Consider the following 23,787-nt stretch of genomic DNA (forward strand, 5'->3'; position numbering starts at 1 on the left):
CTACAGCAAAGTCTCGTTGTAGCAAGCAGTTTACTTTCAAACCTGCACTGTATAAATTGGACATTGTTTAGAAATGATTAATTTCTGGTAAAATGTAGATTCAATCCAACATTATGCCAACTTTTACATTTATTGTAGACCCTGTCTCAGTACTAAAGGTTAAATTTTCATCACTCAAAAATGAGAATAACCTTACAGCTACTACTAAGGTAATGAACTATGAAATTAATTCCCTACTATTGCTTTGAAAATATACCCCTAGGGTGTTAAGAGAAATTCTGACTTCATCCATATCTGTTATTTAATTCTTCAGTCATCATCTATCGTTGGCTTGATTGCCACTCCTCTTCTTATTTGACCCCAAGCAGTGTTTCTCAACTCTTTGACGAAGGCCGATATTTTTTTCTTCTACTTCCAAGCACACAGAATTGGTCAAAACAATTTTGCCCAAATCAGCCTTGACTGCACTAATTCCTCCTCCTGTCGACAGGGATCCTGTGTTCACCATAAGCACTTCATTCTTTGATGGCTTTGGCACTTTTGCTGCTTTCTTGTCTCCTTCAGTGCGTCCACCTAGGAGCCATCTAAATAGGAAATAGGAAATTTCCAATTCTGTGAAGCTCTCAGGTAAAGTTTCAATCACACCAAGTAACGTCCACACCATTCTGTCAGCCTGGCACAAGGTAGGGTCAATTTTTGTTCAAACTCCAATAAGACCTCCTAGAGCAGCATATTAGGGTTTCCCAGGTAGCACTAGCAGTAAAGAACCTGCCTGCCAATACAGGAAATATAAGAGATATGGGTTCAATCCCTGGGTCGAGAAGATCCCCTAGCGGAGGGCATGGCAACCCACTCCAGTATTCTTTCTTGGAAAATCCCATGGAGAGAGGAGTCTGCTGGGCTACAGTCACAGGGTTGCAACGAGTCAGGCACAACGGAAGCGGCTCAGCACACACACAGAGCAGCATACTGAAGATCGTTATGCTCTGCAAAAAGTGATGAAAACATGAATTTTCCTTCAGTATCTTTGGAAACAACACTGGGTCTGACTTCCATCTCCTGACCCACATTTAATACTCCTTTTAGAACACTACCACCAGCTACATTCTCCTTAAGGTCATCAACTTCACATCCAGATTTGTTGACATCAAAGGATCTAATAACAGTAAGTTGGGGTTCTTAAGTGAAGTCTCTTGGGGGCACTGGAAATTTCTTTACTATGTATTCGCAGACAACTTCAATATTGTATTTTAGCTGAGCAGAAATTGGAATAATAGGAGCTCTTTCTATGCTATTGTACCTTGTACAAATGCAAGGATCTGTTCATACCATTCTTTAGTCTGGCTTTTTTTTTTTTTTAAATCAATTTTACTTTGTAGAATCAAAATATGGTTCAGTTTCATAATTTCCATAGCAGTCAAGTGTTCAGAAGTCTGAGGCTGAAAACAAGACTCATTCAGTTCAGTTCAGTCACTCAGTTGTATCCGACTCTTTTCGACCTCATGGACTGCAGCATGCCCTATCTATTACCAACTCCCGGAGCTTGCTCAAACGCATGTCCATCTAGTTGGTGATGCCATCCAACCAGCTCATCCTCTGTTGCCACCTTCTCCTGTCTTCAGTCTTTCCCAGCATCATGGTCTTTTCCAATGAGTCAATTCTTCTCATCAGGTGGCCAAAGTGTTGGAGTAAACTGATCATATGAACCAGAGCCTTGTCTAACTCAATGAAACTATGAGCCATGCCATGTAGAGCCAAGACAAACGAGTCATGGTGGAGAGTTTTGTCAAAATATGGTTCACTGGAGAAGGGAATGTCAAACCACTTCAGTATTCTTGCATTGAGATGACCATGAACAGTATAAAAAGGCAAGACTCATTACCAGCTATCAACAGAGAAGCGGCATCCATCACTGAGGCATTGTTCAGCATAGGGTCATCGCAATATCGTAATATTCCAGGGCAGTCAACAAAGGCAACATGCATGTGTGCATCTTCAGTCATGTCAGACACTGTGCGACCTCACAGACTGCAGCCCAACAGGCCCCTCTGTCCATGGGATGTCCCAGGCAAGAATACTACAGTGGGTTGCCATGTCCTACTCCAGGGAATCTTCCCAACCCAGGGATCAAACTTTCATCTCCTGCTCTCCTGCATTGGTAGACAGATTCTTTACCACTGTGCCACCTGGGAAGCCCTAACAAAAGAAATATGGTGAAGGACAATATAGGTCATCAAGTTTATAAATCTTAGCATGCTGCTGCTACTGCTGCTAAGTCGCTTCAGTCATGTCCGATTCTGTGCGACCCCACAGACAGCCACGCACTAGGCTCCCCCGTCCCTGGGATTCTCCAGGCAAGAACACTGGAGTGGGTTGCCATTTCCTTCTCCAATGCATGCAAATGAAAAGTGAAAGTGAAGTTGCTCAGTCCTGTCCGACTCTTAGTGACCCCATGGACTGCAGCCTACAAGGCTCCTCTGTCCATGGGATTTTCAAGGCAAGAGTACTGGAGTGGGGTGCCATTGCCCTCTCCAAATCTTAGCATAGTCAAGTTTTATTGCAATATTTCTTTCCAGTTAATTTTTGAACAGGACAGTGTGAATTACAGAAATAGCTTTACAGCCATAGATTTCTCATGAACTACATGATGAACTATACCTATATTAATTATAGTGCGGCTGCCCCAAATTCATACCAGCCTCGTCCCCCTGACCCCTCTCACCCCGCCATCTTGCCCAGAGAGATAGTACCTTTTTGCCTTCATTCAGGATATATTTTTTTGATAAATATTTTTATAGAAGAGAACTCATTAATTCAATTTATGATTCAATTCTTTTGAATTGCTGCCATATTTAGATGCTGAAAAATAATAAAAAATATGATTAGTCAGTTCTAGATACATGTAGTCATCTCAGTGTCAGTCACTGGGGATTGTCCTCTGCCCTCCTTTTCCTGAGGTGGCATCTATGTTGGGGCTCAGGTACCATCACAGCATCAGGGGAGGCATCTATTGTTAGACACCTGTCCACACTGACATTCATTACCATGGCCATTGTCTCACCTGGTTATGGCATCAACACTTTATGCCAGCATCTTCTAAGAGGTCACATTCTCCATGACTTTTAGACCTACTATCCTCTGAGATCTTTTGATGACATCCCCTTGGAATTGATACAACAACTTCTGGTTTGCCAGTTTGCATTTAGGTGGTTTCTGTGCTTTTCTTGGAGTATGGAAAAATTCCGCTTTCCTCTCAACTTCTTCTGAATCCTTCTCATTGCTAAATGGGTTGGGGGGGAAGCTGCTATGACTACCAGAGACTCTCCAGCCCTGCTCCCCATGCAGCCATCTCAATTCATTTTAAATTTATTTTCTTGAAGGAAGTATAGTTGATTTACAATGCTGTGCTAATTTCTACTGTGCAACAAAGTGATTCAGTTTTATTTATATTCAATTCATTTTTAATTTATTTTCTTGAAGTATAGTTGATTTACAATGCTGTGCTAATTTCTACTGTGCAACAAAGTGATTCAGTTTGTATATCTCCTATATACACATACACAAATAGATTCAAGGGATTAGATCTGATAGACAGAGTGCCTGAAGAACTATGGACAGGGGTTCGTGACATTGTACAGGAAGCACTGATCAAGACCATCCCCCCACCCCCAAAAAAATGCAAAAGTGCAATATGGTTGTCTGAGGAGGCCTTACAAATAGCTGAGAAAAGAAAAGAAGCAAAAGTCAAAGGAGAAAAGGAAAGATATACCCATTTGAATGCAGAGTTCCAAAGAACAGCAAGGGGAGATAAGAAAGCCTTCCTCAGTGACCAATGCAAAGAAATAGAAGAAAACAATAGAATGGGAAAGACTAGAGATCTCTTCAAGAAAATTAGACACATCAAGGGAATATTTCATGCAAAGATGGGCTCAATAAAGAAATGGTATGGACCTAACAGAAGCAGAAGATATTAAGAAGAGGTGGCAAGAATACACAGAAGAACTACATAAAAAGATCTTAATGACCCAGATAGCCACAATGGTGTGATCACTCATTTAGAGCCTGACATCCTGGAATGTGAAGTCAAGTGGGCCTTATGAAGCATCACTACAAACAAAGCTAGTGGGGGTGATGGAATTCTAGTTGAGCTATTTCAACTGGAATTGAGTCCTAAAAGATAATGCTTTGAAAGTGCTGCACTCAATATGCCAGCAAATTTGGAAAACTCAACAGTGGCCACAGGACCGGAAAAGGTCAGTTTTCATTCCAATCCCAAAGAAAGGCAATGCCAAAGAATGCTCAAACTACTGCACAATTGCACTCATCTCACACGCTAGTAAAGTAATGCTCAAAATTCTCCAAGCCAGGCTTCAACAGTACGTGAACTGTAAACTTTCAGATGTTCAAATTGGATTTAGAAAAGGCAGAGGAACCAGAGATCAAATTGCCAACATCCATTGGATCATCAAAAGAGCAAGAGAGTTCCAGAAAAACATCTACTTCTGGTTTATTGACTATGTCAAAACCTTTGACTGTGTGGATCACAACAAATTGGAAAATTCTTCTAGAGACAAGAATACCAGACCACCTGACCTGCCTCCTGACAAATCTGTATGCAGGTCAAGAAGCAACAGTTAGAACTGGACATGGAAAAACAGACTGGTTCTGAATCAGGAAAGGAGTACATCAAGGATGTATATTGTCACCCTGCTTATTTAACTGATATGCAGAATACATAATGTGAAATGCCAGGCTGGATGAATCACAAGCTGGAATCAAGATTGCCAGGAGAAATATCAATAACCTCAGATATACAGATGACACCACCCTTATGGCAGAAAGTGAAAAGGAACTAAAGAGCCTCTTGATGAAAGTGAAAGAGGAGAATGAAAAAGCTGGCTTAAAGCTCAACATTCAGAAAACTGAGATCATGGCATCTGGTCCCATCACTTCAAGGCAAATTGATGGGGAAACAGTGGAAAGAGTGAGAGACTTTGGGGCTCCAAAATCACTGCAGATGGTGACTACAACCATGCTGTTAAAAGATGCTTGCTCCTTGGAAGAAAGGTTATGACCAACCTAGACAGCATATTAAAAAACAGAGACATTACTTTGCCAACAAAGGTCCACCTGGTCAAAGCTATGATTTTTCCAGTAGTCATGTATGAATGTGAGAATTGAACTATAAAGAAAGCTGAGTGCTGAAGAATTGATGCTTTTGAAGTGTAGTGTTGGAGAAGATGCTTGAGAGTCCCTTGGACTGCAAGGAGATCCAACCAGTTAATCCTAAAGAAAATCAGTCCCAAATATTCATCGGAAGCACTGATGTTGAAGCTGAAGGTCTAATTCTTTGGACATCTGATGCAAAGAACTGACTTATTGGAGAAGACTCTGATGCTGGGAAAGATTGAAGGTGGGTACAGAAGGAAATGACATAGGATGAGATGGTTGGATGGCATAACCAACTCGATGGACACGAGTTTGAGTAAGCTCTGGGAGTTGGTGATGGACAGTGAAGCCTGGCGTGCTGCAGTCTATGGGGTTACAAAGAGCTGGACATGAGTAAGTGACTGAACTGATAGACACATACATATATACATTCTTCTTCATATTTTTCCCATTATATCTTATCACAGGACATTGAATATAGTTCCTGCATTATACAGTAGGAACTTGTTGTTTATCTATTCTACATAACAGTTTGCATCCATTAACCCCAACTCCCAATCCATCCTTCCCCACATCCTAGCCCCTTGGCAATCACAGCTCTGTTGGCTAACTCAGATTGTCATGGGATGCTGCTGCTGAATGAGCACTTCCCAGGGTTCTGGAGAGAAAACAGAGGCCCTGGCTCCTCTGCTCTGGGCTTCTCACAGTTGGGAAAATTGTTCTATTAGCTATCCACTTCCCAGTGTTGGAGCTAACCACAAGGCAGGGAAGCAGGGCACAGCAAACCTGTTCAGGGCACCTCACCAGCATCTTGCTCTCTGCTTGTCCTCTAACTTTACTCCAACTATGTCCAAGACCCTCCCTTTCAGGGAGCAAAAGGGCTGATGAACCTGCTCAGTGTTTCAGTTGAGGCTTTTACAACATTTAAAAGGCAAGGGCTTAATGTACTTCTTTGGTTCTTTTGCATTTTTTATTTGGGGGACAATAAAATCTCTTATTGCTTCCCAGGTGGTGCAGAATCCAGCTACCAATGTTGGAGCCTCAAAACATGCTCGTCCCCCATCCCTGGGTTGGGAAGATCCCCTGGAGGAGGAAATGGCAACCGACTCCAGTGCTCTTGCCTGGGAAATTCCATGGACAGAGGAGCCTGGTGTGCTGCAGTCCATGGGGTCACAAAGAGTCAGACACAACTGAGCACACACACACACACACACACAATCCTCTAGCTCCAAGAGGAGAAGGTCACAGGGTAAGCAACTAACATAATTAACAGAAACCAATGTGGACGAATGTGATCCTGCCCTATAGCTGGCATCTATTCCTTTATAGCATTGGTTACAGGACAGCCAAGTCTTCTTAGCTCAACACTTGGAGTAGACTTTGCATGTGTAGCTGCAAAGCCTAAAATCTCTGTGAGCAATAGCAAGGACCCTGTTAAAAGTACACTTTGGCCCTGGGACGAGACAGCAGAGGACACAGAGGAAAGGACAATGGAATCAGATGATGAATGAACAGGTCACCAGACAGCATCAGAATTTGTAAACTTTGATTCTTTTCATATGAAATAATGTTTCTCAACTAGGGGGCTTAGACTAATGGGGGTCTTTAAGTTCTCTTTCTTTTTCCATTTAATCATTTATTGTCAAAAATACAGTTTTTGAACAGTATATATGCTTTATCCCAGTTTCTGGTTACAGAAACAAAACTCTGATATTGGCTATTATAGAACAATAGAACTGAGTTTTACATAGTAGCATTTTTACTGTCATCTACTGTTTCAATTTCACGTGTTCCCTACAAATTCTTTGTCTATATTTTCTTTCAGATGATGATCTTAAAAATTACTATAAACATATTAGTTATCATCTAGACAATCACTTTATCTTCAAACAGCATCATGCAGTTTTAATTCCTACTTCTCCATTTGTCTTTACAGTAGCCATAAGGAGTCATTTTAAGTGGCCACATTTAAGTTTTAATGCATTGGAAGCATGTTTGCCTGATCTTAGATCAGCAGCCAGGGGCTTACCTGGAGGCTCTGTGGTAAAGAATCCGCCTGCCTATGCAGGAGGCACGAGTTCAATTCCTGATTTGGGAAGATCCCACATGTAGCAGAGCAACTAAGCCCAGGGTGCCACAACTGTTGAGCCTGTGCTCTAGAGCTCAGGAGCCACACCTACTGAAGCCGACGTGCCCTAGCGCCTGTGCTGTGCGAGGAGAGAAGCCATTGCAACGAGAAGTCATGCACCACAGCTAGAGAGTAACCCCTGCTCACCACAACTAGAGAAAAGCTCGGGCAACTTCAAAGACCTCACACAGCCAAAAATATATAAAATAAAATAAATAAAATTTAAGGTCAGTAGCTAGACCTTAAGTGTTCTAATATCAGAACAGAAATCAGAACCGAAATGCGTGTCTCTTATTCTCAGTTACACTCAAATTAAACTATTTTGCCACTTAGAAACATGCAAGTTTTCTTTGGAATGATTGTTTTCAATTAAAAAATTTTCCATAGCATGCAACTTGTCTCTTATATTAACTAATAAATGAGATCGATTTGACAATACGAAACAAATTCCTGCCAGCGAGTAACATAATGAACTAGTCTCCTGATTACAGGCTAGTGTAAAAATAAAGAACAGTTGAGGATTTAATGTAGAGGTGAGGCGTTTCAGCTAAATGAAGACCAGGTGATGTCACTGTGTACCTTATGAGAGAAGTTTCTCATATTTAAATGAAGAAAAGGGATGGGGGACTTGAGTCAGCCCTTGGCACAGGACACCTTCTGGATGGCAAACTTGGAAGCCCAAACAACATGCGTTTATATTTCAAATCACAACAGAGCCAAGGAAAACAATTACCCACTATACTGAAATAATATGATTAATTTTTATTTATTTATTTTTTAATTGGAAGATAACTGCTTTACAGAATTTTGTTGGTTTCTGCCAAACATCAACATGAATCCATGAATCAGCCATAGGTATACTACCTCCCCTCCTTCTGGAACCTCCCTCCCATCTCCATCCTCACATCACCCCTCTAGTTTGCTAGACACTGTGTTCCCTGAGTCATACAGCAAATTCCCACTATCTATTTTACATATGGTAATATAAGTTTCCATGTTACACTTTCCATACATCTCATCCTTTCTTTCCTTCCCCATCCCCTCACCACCACTGTGTCCATAAGTCTGTTCTCTGTGTCTTTGTCTCTATTGCTGCCGCTGCTGCTGCTAAGTCGCTTCAGTCATGTCTGACTCTGTGAGACACCATAGACGGCAGCCCACCAGGCTCCTCCATCCTTGGGATTCCCACTGGAGTGGGTTGCCATTTCCTCCTCCAATGCATGAAAGTGAAGAGTGAAAGTGAAGTCTCTCAGTCATGTCTGACTCTTAGCTACCCTACAAATAATTTCATTAGTACCATCCTTCTGGATTCCACATATATGTGTTAGTATATATTATTTATCTTTCTCTTTCTGACTTACTTCACTCTATATAATAGGCTCTAGGTTTATTCACCTCATTAGAACTGACTCAGATGTGTTCCTTTTTATGGCTGAGTAATATGCCATCATATGTATGTACCACAGCTTCTTTATCCATGATTTGTCAATGGACATCTAGGTTGCTTCCATGTTCTAGTGTTGGGGGCCAGAGTGAGGTACTCCGCCCGTGACAAAGGTCATGAGGAAGGAGGCTCGACATACGCAAAGGCGGGATCGAGCCTCAGGAGTCCCCCTGGAACTCCTCGAGCATCTACCCCCATAACCAGAGCCTGCCTACTTTACTACTTTGTGCTCACCTACACCTCTGACTTTACGGGGGGCTGTCCCCCACCACCTCTTTTGGAGAAGGAGTTAACTTAGAGCTCCAGTTTATAATAATTCCTGGGCGTGATAAGAGTGTTTTAACCTACAAACTCCTCTGAAGGTTCTCTAGCCTGCCTGACAGGCTCGTCCGGCCACATGTGATTGCTCACAGCCTCCCAACCGTGAGAGGCACAAGATGCTTTAAACCCTCTAAAAACGGGTTCTTTAGAGAAGTTAGAAAACTATTAGTATAAGTATAACGGGCTGATTAGAAATTGTATTGGTGAAGGGTTTTTCATTTGTTGAGCCAATGTTTGTTGCTAAGTCTCCACATCCCCTGCCCTTACACACATTAATGAATATATAGAAGAAATAAGTATTAACCTTTGATATTAATCACGTTAGACCTTAGGCTAAGTAAATTCTTTCCTTAGCTAAAACCCACTACACCCTCACCCTGTAGGAATGTAACTTTACTTGGGTGGCGTCTGTTTTGAGAATAATCAGCCCTGGAGAAATAAGTGTCCTGATTGACTGACCGCTGTCACAAGGAGAGGGTCGTAAATTGTCAGCAGGCCCCCCTGGCCAGAAGATGATGTAACACCCCTAAGACCTCTGTATACATTTGTATGAAGCACCTGACTTTGATAAAAGTCAGGACTGCTGACCCCACGTGACTTTTGCATAACATCTCAGTGTATAAAAGTAGACCATGGAAAATAAAGAATTGGGATCAGTTTCTCGAAATACTGGTCTCCCCATGTCGCTCTCTCTCTCACTCTGGTTGAGTCTCCATCTGGAGCGCGGAACCCACCATGCTTACTAATTATGCCTGGGCTTCTAAGATCCGACCGGGGAGGCCTCAGTGTCTCCTCTCCTTCGGGAGAACGGAAGGACGCCTGCGGCCTACGTAAGTGGTGCAAACTTCTTGTCTTGAAGTTTTATTGGTCTCCCGCGTAAACCAAGCTACTCAGCCTCTTTTCTCCACTGAATTTTCCTACTGAGCTATCCTTATTCTATTACTCTTTATATCTTTAATTAATACCTAATTGAAGCTATCGTATCCTGATCCTCGCCTATGCCGTCTCTCCTTCGAATACCCTGGATCAGCCGGGGCTGGTCCCCGGCACTAGTGATTGTAAAATAGTGCTGCAGTGAAAACTGAGGGTACATGTGTCTTTTTCAATTTTTATTTCCTCAGGGTATGTGCCAAGTAATGGGATTGCTGGGTCTTATGGTAATTTCATCATAGTTTGTTAAGGAATATTCATACCATCTTCTATAGTGACTGTATCAATTGATATTCCCACCAATACTGCAAGAGGGTTCTTTTTCCTCAACACCCTCTGCAGCATGTATTGCTTATAGACTTTTTGATGATGGCCATTCTGACCAGTGTGAGTTGATATCTCATTGTAGTTTTGATTTGTATTTCTCTAATAATGAACACCCGAGGTCAGGGGCGGCAGCCAAGAAGAGCAACCCCACGTCCAAAGAGTGGTGGCTGCATGGGCGCAGGAGGGCTGAGAGGTGCTACTCCATGTTCAAGGTCAGGAGGAGTGACCTCGTCCAAGGTAAGGAGCAGCGGCTTCACTTTGCTGGAGCAGCTGTGAAGAGAAACCCCATGTCCAAGGTAAGAGAAGCGCAAGGAAGATGGTAGGTGTTGCGAGAGGGTATCAGAGGGCAGACACACTGAAACCATAATCACAGAAAACTAGTCAATCTAATCACACAGACCACAGCCTTGTCTAACTCAATGAAACTAAGCCATGCCATGTGGGGCCACCCAAGATGGACAGGTCATGGTGCAGAGGTCTGACAGAATGTGGTCCACTGGAGAAGGGAATGGCAAATCACTTCAGTATTCTTGCCTTGAGAACCCCATGAACAGTATGAAAGGCAAAATGATAGGATACTGAAAGAGGAACTCCCCAGGTCGGTAGGTGCCCAATATGCTACTGGAGATCAGTGGAGAAATAACTCCAGAAAGAATGAAGGGACGGAGCCAGAGCAAAAACAATACACAGTTGTGCATGTGACCGGTGATAGAAGGAAGGTCTGATGCTGTCAAGAGCAATATTGCACACGAACCTGGAATGTTAGGTCCATGAATCAAGTCAAATTGGAAGTGGTCAAACAGGAGATGGCAAGAGTGAACGCCGACATTCTAGGAATCAGCAAACTAAAATGGACTGGAATGGGTGAATTTAACTCAGATGACCATTATAGCTACTACTGTGGGCAGGAATCCCTTAGAAGAAATGGAGTGGCCATCATGGTCAACAAAAGAGTCCAAAATGCAGTACTTGGATGCAATCTCAAACACAACAGAATGATCTCTGTTCGTTTCCAAGGCAAACCATTCAATATCACAGTAATCCAAGCCTATGCCCCAACCAGTAACGCTGAAGAAGCTGAAGTTGAATGGTTCTATGAAGACCTACAAGACCTTTCAGAACTAACACCCAAAAAAGATGTCCTTTTCATTATAGGGGACTGGAATGCAAAAGTGGGAAGTCAAGCAACACTTGGAGTAACAGGCAAATTTGGCCTTGGAATATGGAATGAAGCAGGGCAAAGGCTAATAGAGTTTTGCCAAGAGAACGCACTGGTCAGAGCAAGCACCCTCTTCCAACAACACAAGAGAAGACTCTACACATGGACATCACCAGATGGTCAACACTGATATCAGATTGATTATATTCTTTGCAGCCAAAGATGGAGAAGCTCTATACAGTCAACAAAAACAAGACTAGGAGCTGACTGTGGCTCAGATCATGAACTCCTTATTGCCAAATTCAGACTTAAATTGAAGGAAGTAGGGAAAACCACTAGACCATTCACGTATGACCTAAATCATATCCCTTATGATTATACAGTAGAAGTGAGAAATAGATTTAAGGGGCTAGATCTGATAGATAGAGTGCCTGATGAACTATGGACAGAGGTTCGTGACATTGTACAGGAGACAGGGATCAAGACCATCCCCATGGGAAAGAAATGCAAAAAATTAAAATGGCTATCTGGGGAGGCCTTACAAATAGCTGTGAAAAGAAGAGAAGTGAAAAGCAAAGGAGAAAAGGAAACATATAAGCATCTGGATGGAGAGTTCCAAAGTATAGCAAGGAGAGATAAGAAAGCCTTCCTCAAATTTTCCAGCAAATTTGGAAAACTCAGCAGTGGCCACATGACTGGAAAAGGTCAGCTTTTATTCCAATCCCAAAGAAAGGCAATGCCAAAGAATGCTCAAACCACCGCGCAACTGCACTCATCTCACACACTAGTAAAGTAATGCTCAAAATTCTCCAAGCCAGGCTACAGCAATATGTTAATTGTCAACTTCCAGATGTTCAAGCTGGTTTTAGAAAAGACGGAGACACCAGAGATCAAATTGCCAACATCTGCTGGATCATCGAAAAAGAAAGAGAGTTCCAGAAAATCATCTATTTCTGCTTTATTGACTATGCCAAAGTCTTTGACTGTGTGGATCACAGTAAACTGTGGGATATTCTGAAAGAGATGGGAATACCAGACCACCTGATCTGCCTCTTGAGTAACCTACATGCAGGTCAGGAAGCAGCAGGTAGAACTGGACATGGACAACAGACTTGTTCCAAATAGGAAAAGGAGTACATCAAGGCTGTATATTGTAACCCTGCTTATTTAACTTCTATGCAGAGGACATCATGAGAAACACTGGGCTGGATGAAGCATAAGCTGGAATCAAGTTTGCCGGGGGAAATATCAATAACCTCAGATATGCAGATGACACCACCCTTATGGCAGAAAGTGAAGAGGAACTAAAAATCCTCCTAATGAAAGTGAAAGAGAGTGAAAAAGTTGGCTTAAAGCTCAATGTTCAGAAAACTAGGATCATGGCATTTGGTCCCATCACTTCATGAGAAATAGATGGGGAAACAGTGGAAAAAGTGTCAGACTTTATTTTGGGGGCTCCAAAATCACTGCAGATGGTGATTGCAGCCATGAAATTAAAAGACGCTTACTCCTTGGAAGGAAAGTTATGACCAACCTAGATAGCATATTGAAAAGCAGAGACATTACTTTGCCAACAAAGGTCCGTCTAGTCAAGGCTATGGTTTTTCCAGTGGTCATTTATGGATGCGAGAGTTGGACTGTGAAGAAAGCTGAGTGCTGAAGAATTGATGCTTTTGAACTGTGGTGTTGGAGAAGACTCTTGAGAGTCCCTTGGACTGCAAGGAGATCCAGCCAGTCCATTCTAAAGGAGATCAGTCCTGGGTGTTCTTTGGAAGGAGTAATGCTAAAGCTGAAACTCCAATACTTTGGCCACCCCATGTGAAGAGTTGACTCATTGGAAAAGACTCTGATGCTGGGAGGGATTGGGGGCAAGAAGAGAAAGGGACAACAGAGGATGAGATGGCTGGATGGCATCACCGACTCGATGGACATGAGTCTGAGTGAACTCCGAGAGTTGGTGATGGACAGGTAGGCCTGGTGTGCTATGATTCATGGGGTCGCAAAGAGTCAGACACGACTGAGCGACTGAACTGAACTGAACTGAATAATGAACTATGTTGAGCATCTTTTCATGAGTTTGTTAGTCATCTGTGTGTCTTATTTGGAGAAATGTCTGTTTAGGTCTTTTCCCCACTCTTTGATTGGGTTGTTTGTTTTTGTGATATTGAGTTGTATGAGCTGCTTGTATATTTGGGAAATTAATCCTTTGTCAGTTGTTTCATTTGCTATTATTTTCTCCCATTCTGAAAGTTGCCTTTTTACCTTGCTTATAGTTTCCTTTGCTGTGCAAAAACTTTTAAGTTTAATTAGGTCCCACTTGTTTATTTTTGTTTTTATTTCCATTACTCTAGGAGGTGGGTTATAGAGGATCTTTCTTTGATTTATGTCATCGAGTGTTCTGCCTATGTATGATTTCCTCTGAGAGTTTTATAGCTTCTGGTCTTACATTTAGGTATTTGATCCATTTTGAGGTTATCTTTGTGTATGATGTTAGGAAGTGTTCTAATTTCCTTCTTTTACATGTAGCTTTCCAGTTTTCCCAGCACCACTTATTGAAGAGACTATCTTTGTCCCATTGTACATTCTTGCCTTCTTTGTCAAAAATAAAGTACCCATAGGTGTGTGGGTCTATTTCTTGCTCTCTATATTGTTCCATTGGTCAATATTTCTGTTTTTGTGCCAGCACCATACTGTCTTGATGACTGTAGCTTTGTAGTATAATCTGAAGTCAGGAAGGTTGATTCCTCCAGCTCCATTCTTCTTTCTCAAGATCGTTTTGGTTATCCAACGTCTTTTTTGTTTCCATATGAATTGTGAAATTTTTTGTTCTAGTTCTGTGAAAAATGCCATTGGTAATTTGATACAGATCACATTGAATCTGTAGATTGTATTTGGTAGTACAGTTATTTTCATAATTTCATCATTTCAAAAATAATGAAATATTCTTCTAACCCAGGAACATAGAGTATCTCTCCATCTGTTTGTGTTGTCTTTGATTACTTTCATCAGTGTCTTACAATTTTCTGTAGAGTTCTTTTGTCTCCTTAGTTTAGGTTTCTTCCTAGATATTTTATTCTTTTGTTGCAGTTGTGAATGGGATTGATTCTTTAATTTCTCTTTCTGATTTTTCATTGTTAGTGTACAGGAATGCAAGTGATTTTTCTGTATTGATTTTGTATCCTGTGACTTTGATAAATTCACTGATTAGCTCTAGTAATTTTCTAATAGTATCTTTAGGGTTTTCTATGTATAATATCATGTCATCCGCAAACACTGAGAGTTTTACTTCTTCATTTCCAATCTGGATTCCTTTTATTTCTTTTTCTTCTCTGATTGCTTTCCAAAACTATGTTGAATAATAGTGGTAAGCGTAGGCACACATCTCTTATTTCTGATCTTAGCAGGAATGCTTTCAGTTTTTCACCATTGAGAATAATGCTGTCTGTGGTTTTAGCATATGCTTTAACACTGTGCCTTAGCACTGCCTATGGCCTTTACTATGTTGAGGTAGGTTCCTTCTATTCCCATTTTTTGAAGAGTTTTTTTTTTTTGTTTGTTTGTTTGTTTTTTTAATCATAAATGGATGCTGAATTTTGTCAAAGGATTTTTCAGCATCTATTGAGATTATCATATGGTTTTTATCTTTCAATTTGTTAATATTGTTAATATGGTATATCACATTGATTAATTTGCATATATTGAAGAATTCTTGCATTCCTGGAATAAACCCTACTTGATTCTGGTATATGAGCTTTTCAATGTGTTGTTGAATTTTTTTCTCTAGAATTTTGAGGATTTCTGCATCTATGTTCATCAGTGACACTGACCTGTAATTTTCCTTTTTTGTGTTGTCCTTGCCTGGTTTTGTTATCCGGGTGACAGTGATATCATAGAATGAGCTTGGAAGTGTTCCTTCCTCTGCAATTTTTTTTAAAGAGTTTTAGAAGGATAGGCATTAGCTCTTCTCTAAGTGTTTGATAGAATTCACCTGTGAAGCCATCCGGCCCTGGACTTCAGTTTTTGGGGAGATTTTTTTTATCAAAGTTTCAATTTCAATGCTTGCAATTGGATTGTTCATAGCTTCTATTTCTTCCCAGTTCAGTCTTGAAAGATTGAACTTTTCTAAGAATCTGTCCATTATTTCCACGTCGTTCATATTACTGCCATGTATGTGCTCATAATAGTCTCTTATAAGCCTTTGTATTTCTGCATTGTTTGTTGTAAACCCTCCTTTCTCATTTCTAGTTTTGTTGATTTGATTTTTCTCTCTTTTTTCCTGGATGAATCTAGTTAAAGATTTGTCAATTTTGTTTATCTTCTTAATGAACCAGCTTTTAATTTTATTAACTTTTACTATTGTTTATTTCATTTATTTCTGCTCTGATCTTTATGCTTTATTTCCAAAAAATCCTTTGGGGATTTTTTGTTCTTCTTTTTCCAGTTGTTTTAGGTATAAATTTAGGTTGCCTACTAGATGTTTTTCTTGTTTTTTGAGCTATAAACTTCCCTCTTAGCACTGCTTTTGCTGCATCCCATAGGTTTTGAGTTGTTGTATTTTCATTTGTTTTAGGAATTTTTTAATTTCCCTTTTGATTTCTTCAGTAACCTGTTCATTATTTAGTAACATATTGTTTAATCTCCATGTGTTTGTGTTTTTACAGGTCTTTTTTCTTGTAATTGATATCTAGTCTTATAGCATTGTGGTCAGAAAAGATGTTTTGTATGATTTCAGTTTTATGAAATTTACTGAGGTTTGATTTGTGACCCCAGATGTGGTCTATCTTGGAGAATGTTCCATGTGCACTTGAGAAGAAAGTGTATTCTTCTGCATTTGGATGGAATGTCCTGAAGATATCAATGAGATCTCTCTGATCTAATGTGTCATTTAAGGCTTGTGTTTCCTTATTAATTTTCTGTTTTGATGATCTTCCATTGGTATAAGTGGGGTGTTAAAGTCCCCTACTATTATTGTATTACTGTCTATTTCTCCTTGTATGTCTGTTAGTGTTTGTCTTATGTACTGAGGTGCTCCTATGTTGGGTGTATAAATATTTAAGTTTGTTACGTCTTCCTTTTGGATTGATCCTTTGATCATTATGTAGTGTCCTTCCTTATGTCTTTTAACATTATTTTAAGGTCTATTTTATCTGATATGAGGATTGCTTTTCCAGCTTTTTTTTTGCTGCCCATTTGCATGGAATATATTTTTCCATCCTCTCACTTTCAGTCTATGTGCCTTTAGGTCTGAAGTGGGTTTCCTGTAGACAGCATATATATGGGTCTTGTTTTTGTATCCATTCAGCCAGTCTGTGTCTTTCTGTTGGAACATTTAATCTATTTACATTTAAAGTAATTATTGATATTTATGTTCCTATTGCCATTTTCTTCATTGTAGGGAGTTAGTTTTTGTAGGTCTTTTTTCTCTTGTATTCCTGACTATATCAGTCCCTTTAACATTTGTTGCAAAGCTGGTTTAGGGGTACTAAATTCTCTTAACTTTTGCTTGTCTGTAAAACTTTTGATTTCTCCATCAATTTTGAATGAGATCCTTGCTGGGTAGAGCAACCTTGGTTGTAGATTATTCCTTTTCAGTACTTTAAGTATTTTCTGCCATTCCCTTTTGACCTGGAGAGGTTCTGCTGAAAGATCAGTTGTTAAGTGTATGGGGTTTCCCTTGTATGTTACTCATTGCTTCTCCCTTGCTGTTTTTAACATTCCTTTTTTTATGTTAATCTTTGTTAGTTTGATTAGTATATGTCTTGGCGTGTTTCTCCTTCGGTTTACCCTGTATGGGACTCTTTGCACTTCTTGGACTTGATTTCCTTTTCCGTGTTGGGAAAATTTTCAACTATAATCTCTTCAAAAATTTTCTCATACCCTTTCCTCTTCTCTTCTTCTGGAACCCCTATAATTTGAATGTTGGTGCATTTAATATTGTCCCAGAGGTCTCTAAGACTATCTTCAGTTTTTTTCATTCTTTTTACTTTATCCTACTCTTCAGCAGTCATTTACACCATTTTATCTTCTAGGTTACTTATCCACTCATCTGCCTCAGATATTCTGCTATTGGTTCCTTCTAGAGTATTTTCAATTTCAGTAATTGTGTTTGTTTGTCTCAGTTTTTATTCTTTATTCTAGGTTTTTGTTAATTGATTTTTGCAGTTTCTCCATTCTATTTTTGAGGTTTTGGACCATCTTTACTATCATTATTCTGAATTATTTTTCAGGTAATTTGCCTATTTCCTTTTCATTTTTTGGACATAAGTGTTTCTAGGTTGATCCTTCATTTGCACCATATTTCTCTGCCTTTTCATTTTTTTTTTTTTTTTAATTTACTGTGTTTGAGGTCTCCTTTTCCCAGACTTTGAGATTGAATTCTTTCTTCCTTTTGGTTTCTGCCCTTGTAAGGTTGGTCCAGTGATTTGTGTAAGCTTCCTGTAGGATGTGATTTGTGCTTATGTTGGTGGGAGGAGGTGAGGTTTTTTTTGTTTTTTCTTTTTTCTTCTTATGGGCAAGACTGTGTAAGGTGGTAATCCTGTCTGCTAATGATTGGATTTTTACTTCTGTCTTCTTTGATGTTTGGATGAGGTATCCTGCACAGGGTGCTGCTGGCAGTTGGGTGATGCTGGGTCTTGTATACAGGTGAATGACTTTGTGGAAATTCTCGTTAATTAATACTCCCTAGGGTTAGGAGTGGAGAAGGAGATGGCACCCCACTCCAGTACTCTTGCATGGAAAATCCCATGGACAGAGGAGCCTGGTAGGCTGCAGTCCATGGGGTCACAAAGAGTTGGACACAACTGAGCGACTTCACTTTCACTTTTCACTTTCATGCATTGGAGAAGGAAATGGCAACCCACTCCAGTGTTCTTGCTTGGAGAATCCCAGGGACGGGGGAACCTGGTGGTCTATGGGATTGCACAGAGTCAGATATGACTGAAGCGATTTAGCAGCAGCAGCAGCAGGGTTAGGAGTTCTGTGGTAGTCTATGGTCCTGGAGTCAGCACTCCTACTTCAAAGGCTCAGGGCTTAATCTCTGGCCTGGGGACAGAGATTCCACAGGTGATTTGTTATGGCATTAAATGGAATTAAAACAAATACACAAAAACAAGAAACAAAAGACACACTTCAGACAAATGACAACATTAAATCAGGCAAGTAACAACTAAAATAATAGAATATACACCAAACAGTCAAAAAGTAAATAAATAAAGTACAATAGATTGACCCAGCAAACAAAGGAAACCAAAAATTATATCCACCAGTAAAAAACAAAACTGACTAAAGCACAAACTGGAAAACAAAACTAAAACAAGGTGCCAACGGGAGAATACAGCAACAAAAACAAAACAAACTAACAAACATGGGAGAAAAACAACCAAACGGAAGAAAACAAAGAAAGGCTAGAATGGCACCCACTCCAGCACTCTTGCCTGGAAAATCCCATGGACGGAGGAGCCTGGTGGGCCGAAGTCCATGGGGTCGCTAAGAGTCGGACAAGACTCAGCGACTTCACTTTCACTTTTCACTTTCATGCATTGGAGAAGGAAATGGCAACCCACTCCAGTGTTCTTGCCTGGAGAATCCCAGGGACGGGGGAGCCTGGTGGGCTGCCGTCTATGGGGTCGCACAGAATCCGACATGACTGAAGCGACTTAGCAGCAGTAGCAGCAGCAGAAATGCAAAGTTAGAGATAGATAAAGAAGATTTATTATTAAAGATTAACTACAATGGGAAAAGAACAGTAGGGAAAGCAAACAAAAGAGTAAATGTAAAAAAAATAATAAATTTTAAAAATTAAAATAAAAATAACCAGAGAAAAACGGAAAACACAGAACCACAGAAGGCCCAAAGTAGAGGCAGAAATATATAAAAGAATAAGAAAGTGTGATTTAAAAAAAAAATCTCAAAAGTTTAAATAGATTTAATAGTACAAATAAAATCAACAACTACAACAGAGGAGAAAAAAAGAGAAAAATTCCAGAAGCAACTACAGAACAAGTCAAAATGTAAGACTAATATATGCTTTTCTTGAGTCTCTGATGTCAGAGTCCTTTCCCTCTCTGGGAGTCGTAGTCCACCTTGCTTCCCTAGTATGCCCTCCAGCACTGGGCTGGCCTCTGATCTGCTGTGAGGGCAGCTCAGACTCTAATCTGGTCCTACTCCTGTGTGTTCTTGCCTCCAGTGTTCACTGCTGTCAGAACTAGTGTGTTTTCTTTTGTGGGAATTCTCATTGTCCTTTTATATATTCCATAGATGCAGAGTCTGCCTAGTTAATCATGTGGATTTAATCTACAGCTTGTACAGGTGGTAGGAAGGTTTTGGGTCCTCTTCCTTAGCCACACTGCCCCTGGGTTTCATTGGTGGCTTTATCTCCACCTCTGCATGTGAGTTGTCCACAGGGTTTATTTCTGAGGCTGCCCTGAAGGACTTGGGTTTGCCCCTGTGAGGGCCGGATGTGAAGGTGATGCAGCTTCTTGGGTTGCAGGGGCCCCAGCAGCACTAGGTACTCATGGAAGCCAGGAGCTAGGGCAGCAGAAAATATAGTGTTCTAGAAGGGCATAGCAACCAACTCTAGTGTTCTTGCCTGGAGAATCCCACATACAGAGAAGCCTGGCAGGCCTCAGTCCACAGGGTTGCAGAGAGCTGAACACGACTGAAGTGACACCTCATGCATAGATGCAGGACTTTTTATACCCTCTGACAACTCTGTCCCAGTGGGGATCATGCATGGAGGTGGTACAGTTGCTTGGATCATGGGAACCCTGTCAAGGCTGGCTGTGCAGGAGCACTGGCATCTATTGTCACAAAAGAAATCATGCTATTAAGGCTTTCTCTAGCCTGTGGCCAATGGCACCCCACTTCAGCACTCTTGCCTGGAAAATCCCATGGATGGAGGAGCCTGGTAGGCTGCAGTCCATGGGGTTGCTAAGAGTCGGACATGACTGAGCAACTTCACTTTCACTTTTCACTTTCATGCATTGGAGAAGGAAATGGCAACCCACTTCGGTGTTCTTGCCTGAAGAATCCCAGGGACAGGGGAGCCTGGTGGGCTTCCGTCAATGGGGTCTCACAGAGTCGGACACGACTGAAGCGACTTAGCAGCAACAGCAGCAGCTAGCCTGTGGCAGCTCTGCTCCAGTGAGGACTGAGTGTGAAGGTGGTGGACTACTTGGGTCACAGGGACCCTCCAGGCGCCAAGTGTGCAGTGACACGGATTGCCTCAGCCACAGGAACTATGGTCCTATTAGAGTCTTTTTCTAGCCTCTGGTAGCTGGCGATCAGAAGGCCTCTTTGCCTGGTCCTTCTCTGTTGCTTCCCTCCATTCAGGCCCTTAAAGGGCCCCTTGGCTTGGGTCCTACTGTGTTATTCCACATGTCAGGCACTTAAAGAGCCAGGCTCTCTGTTGTTCAGTTGCCAGTGCTGGCATCTGGGGATAGAGAGGCTACAGTGATGGCTCCACCCTTATACTTACTCAGCAGCACTGCCTTGCTTCCATGGCTGCCTGGTTTTCCTCCACAGGCACTTGCCACCACAATCTCCTCCTTCACATGACCTGGGGCTATATCCCAGCAGTCAACAGCAGACCTCACCCTGGGATTGCTCCACAATCCCTCTGCTCCAGTTCCCAGCTGCTGTGCCTTCTATGGGACCCACGTCCCTCCCTAGCATACATATGGCTGTGGCAAGGATTGTCTATGTGATTATCATTCCATTTAGACTGAATCAGATAAGCTACTTCACTCTCAGCCTCAAAGGTGTCTCCTCTGTCTCCCAAAATTGCCCCAATGTGGGGATTGGACCCCTGCTTCAGTTCCCCCACCCACTAAGGGCAGGGTGAGTCCTACTAACTCTCCTCTTTTCCCCCCTACTTCCTTTGTCCTACTAAGTTTTGCATGGTTCTATATATTCTTTTCCAGTAGTCAGATACTCCTGCCTCTCAGTTGCTGTTCTGCTAGCTCTTCTGTGTCTGAAGGTGTATTCCTGGTGTATGTGTGGAGAGAGATGTACTCCATGTTCTCCTACCCCTCTGCCCGCCATTTTGTTCTCCTCAATTCATTTTAAATATTTATTTTAAATATTACAAGTTTTACAGATTTGTGATTTTTAGCATATAAATTGATTTTATTCTTGCATTTGTATAGGAATGATGGGCCATATGGAGTTTATAGCTAGTTTTTCTTTTTCTATATGGATAAGAAAAATTAAAAACAATTTGAGCTCCGTCAATACAACTTCACACACACATACACACACACACACACATGAAATCCAGATTCAGTGTTCCTACCTGTGAACACTTCCAAAAATTATAGAAGAAATAATAATATTTGTATACAAATTCTCCCAGGGAAGAAAAATGTATAAGCATTCCCAGCTCAATTTCTAAGGCCAGTTTAGCCTCAACACCAACAACTGTGAAGAACATTGCAATAAAGGAAAATGGCAAATCAATCTCTCTCAGAAATAAAGATACAAAAATGCTCCACAAGTTGAATAAAAGGAAACTTTTCACTAGAGTATATACTGAGGAATTAGACATTTACATTAGAACAGCACTATGTAGCACCTACTCATTGTTTACATAACTATATTTAATGGTGAAACATTTATTTTAAAAGTCAACGGCAGCATTTTCCTACGGACAGAGTTTCTCTTTTCTTGATTTATCAGTCCTTTCATTGTTTTTTCCCATTTTGTTTAAGGAAAAAGAAAATGGTTCTTTGTCTTTAATTAGTATAGGATATGCAATATTAAAATATTTTATTCGTGTATGGTTTTAAAAAATATTGTTCTTAAATGGATATACATTTCCTTTTTCTTATGTAATATCAAAATTAAGATCTTTTACTAAAATTATTTGGACATTACAACACTGAAAAGAGAAAGCAGTATTTATTCTCATTATGTATATGGAGAAAGTGTCATAGTGATATTAAATTGTAAAGAAAGGCACTATTTGTGTAAAGCTTTGAAATCAAGCCTAATAATTCTTAAATAGTTCCTATTCTATCAGTGTAGCTATATTTGCCCTTATAGCTACAGATTTTAACTCAGTTTTGCATTGATGTGAACAAAGGCTGATGGTGCTGTCCTCAATGGTGAAAAACATTTAAATAATTCTAATTTTAACAATTTCAGTTAATATTAATTGCATCTGGCTATCAGTCATCATCTAGAAATGATTAGCCAAGATCATTATGATGAATGCAGTCATGTTCTGCTAATATATTATTTTTAAAACCATAACTTGATTTTTAATCTGATAAAAACACTGATAGGCCATGGTTCTGGAAGATGGGAGTGTGAAACAGAAAGATGGCTAACTGATATGACTAATAAAGGAAAAGAGATGGAGTTCCTCCAGTTGCCCAGGAAATAGGACCTGAGGAGTGAGTGAGTGAGTGAAGTCGCTCAGTTGTGTCCGACTCTTTGCGACCCGGTGGACTGTAGCCCCCCAGGCTCCTCCGTCCATGGGATTCTCCAGGCAAGAATACTGCAGTGGGTTGCCATTTCTAAAAAGGAAGAGAGATGAGAAGTTGAGGCTGAAAGAGAGAAGAGGCTTAGAAACTTATCCTGTGAACAAAACTGTGGCCTGGGCCACCTTCCTGGCAAAGGGACTGTTCAATGGACTTTCCAAATCAGGGGTGTCTAAGAGTTCATGGTAAATTGCAGAGCTGTGATATCGGCTCCACTGGTACCCTCTAAGCCTTGCATAAAAATTTTCTAATTGGCCTTGTGATGGAGATACTTTGGGGACTCTAGGACAAAAGACTATATCTTTTAGTAGAACAAAGAACTGCAGGACATGAGAAGTAAGCAGAGGTTTCATGAGAAAGAGCTCCTATAACCTTCAGGAAAGCACACAGATTTGGAGGCGGGCACTGTAGAAAGCCCTTTAGCCATTCTAATTCTAACGTGAAGAACAAAATGACTCTTTGAGATGATGACATTTGTATTAAATATATAAGAGAATAGTACCAGCATTTATTGAGATCTTCATACGTACCAGGTTTTCTAAGCTCTTTAAAAGTGTATTAGCATATTTCAGTCTTACAACAACTACACAACTAAGTAAAATCATTCTTTCCACTTTATAGATGGGAATGAACTAACTTGTTGGAGATCACACAACCCTTACACGGTAGAGTTGGGATTTGAACTCAGGGAGTTGATTTACCTTAGCATGTGTTCTCACCTGCCAAATCATACTGTCTCTTAAAAATAATACATCTAAATCTGTTTCTCTTTTAAGGATTCAGTCATATATTAATGCAGACAGATAATCAGATAAATGGGGGGAAAAAA

The 23,787-nt window shown here is 40.7% G+C and overlaps 1 pseudogene; it reads right to left on the reverse strand.

Annotated features, from left to right (window-relative positions):
* Positions 1-246: 246 nt before the first annotated feature.
* Positions 247-2,067, reverse strand: LOC132345272 (eukaryotic translation initiation factor 2 subunit 3-like; annotated as a pseudogene).
* Between the last annotated feature and the right edge of the window lie 21,720 nt (positions 2,068-23,787).

This window comes from Bos taurus, chromosome 5 (assembly GCF_002263795.3).
Source record: "Bos taurus isolate L1 Dominette 01449 registration number 42190680 breed Hereford chromosome 5, ARS-UCD2.0, whole genome shotgun sequence".
NCBI classification, from domain to species: Eukaryota; Metazoa; Chordata; class Mammalia; order Artiodactyla; family Bovidae; genus Bos; species Bos taurus.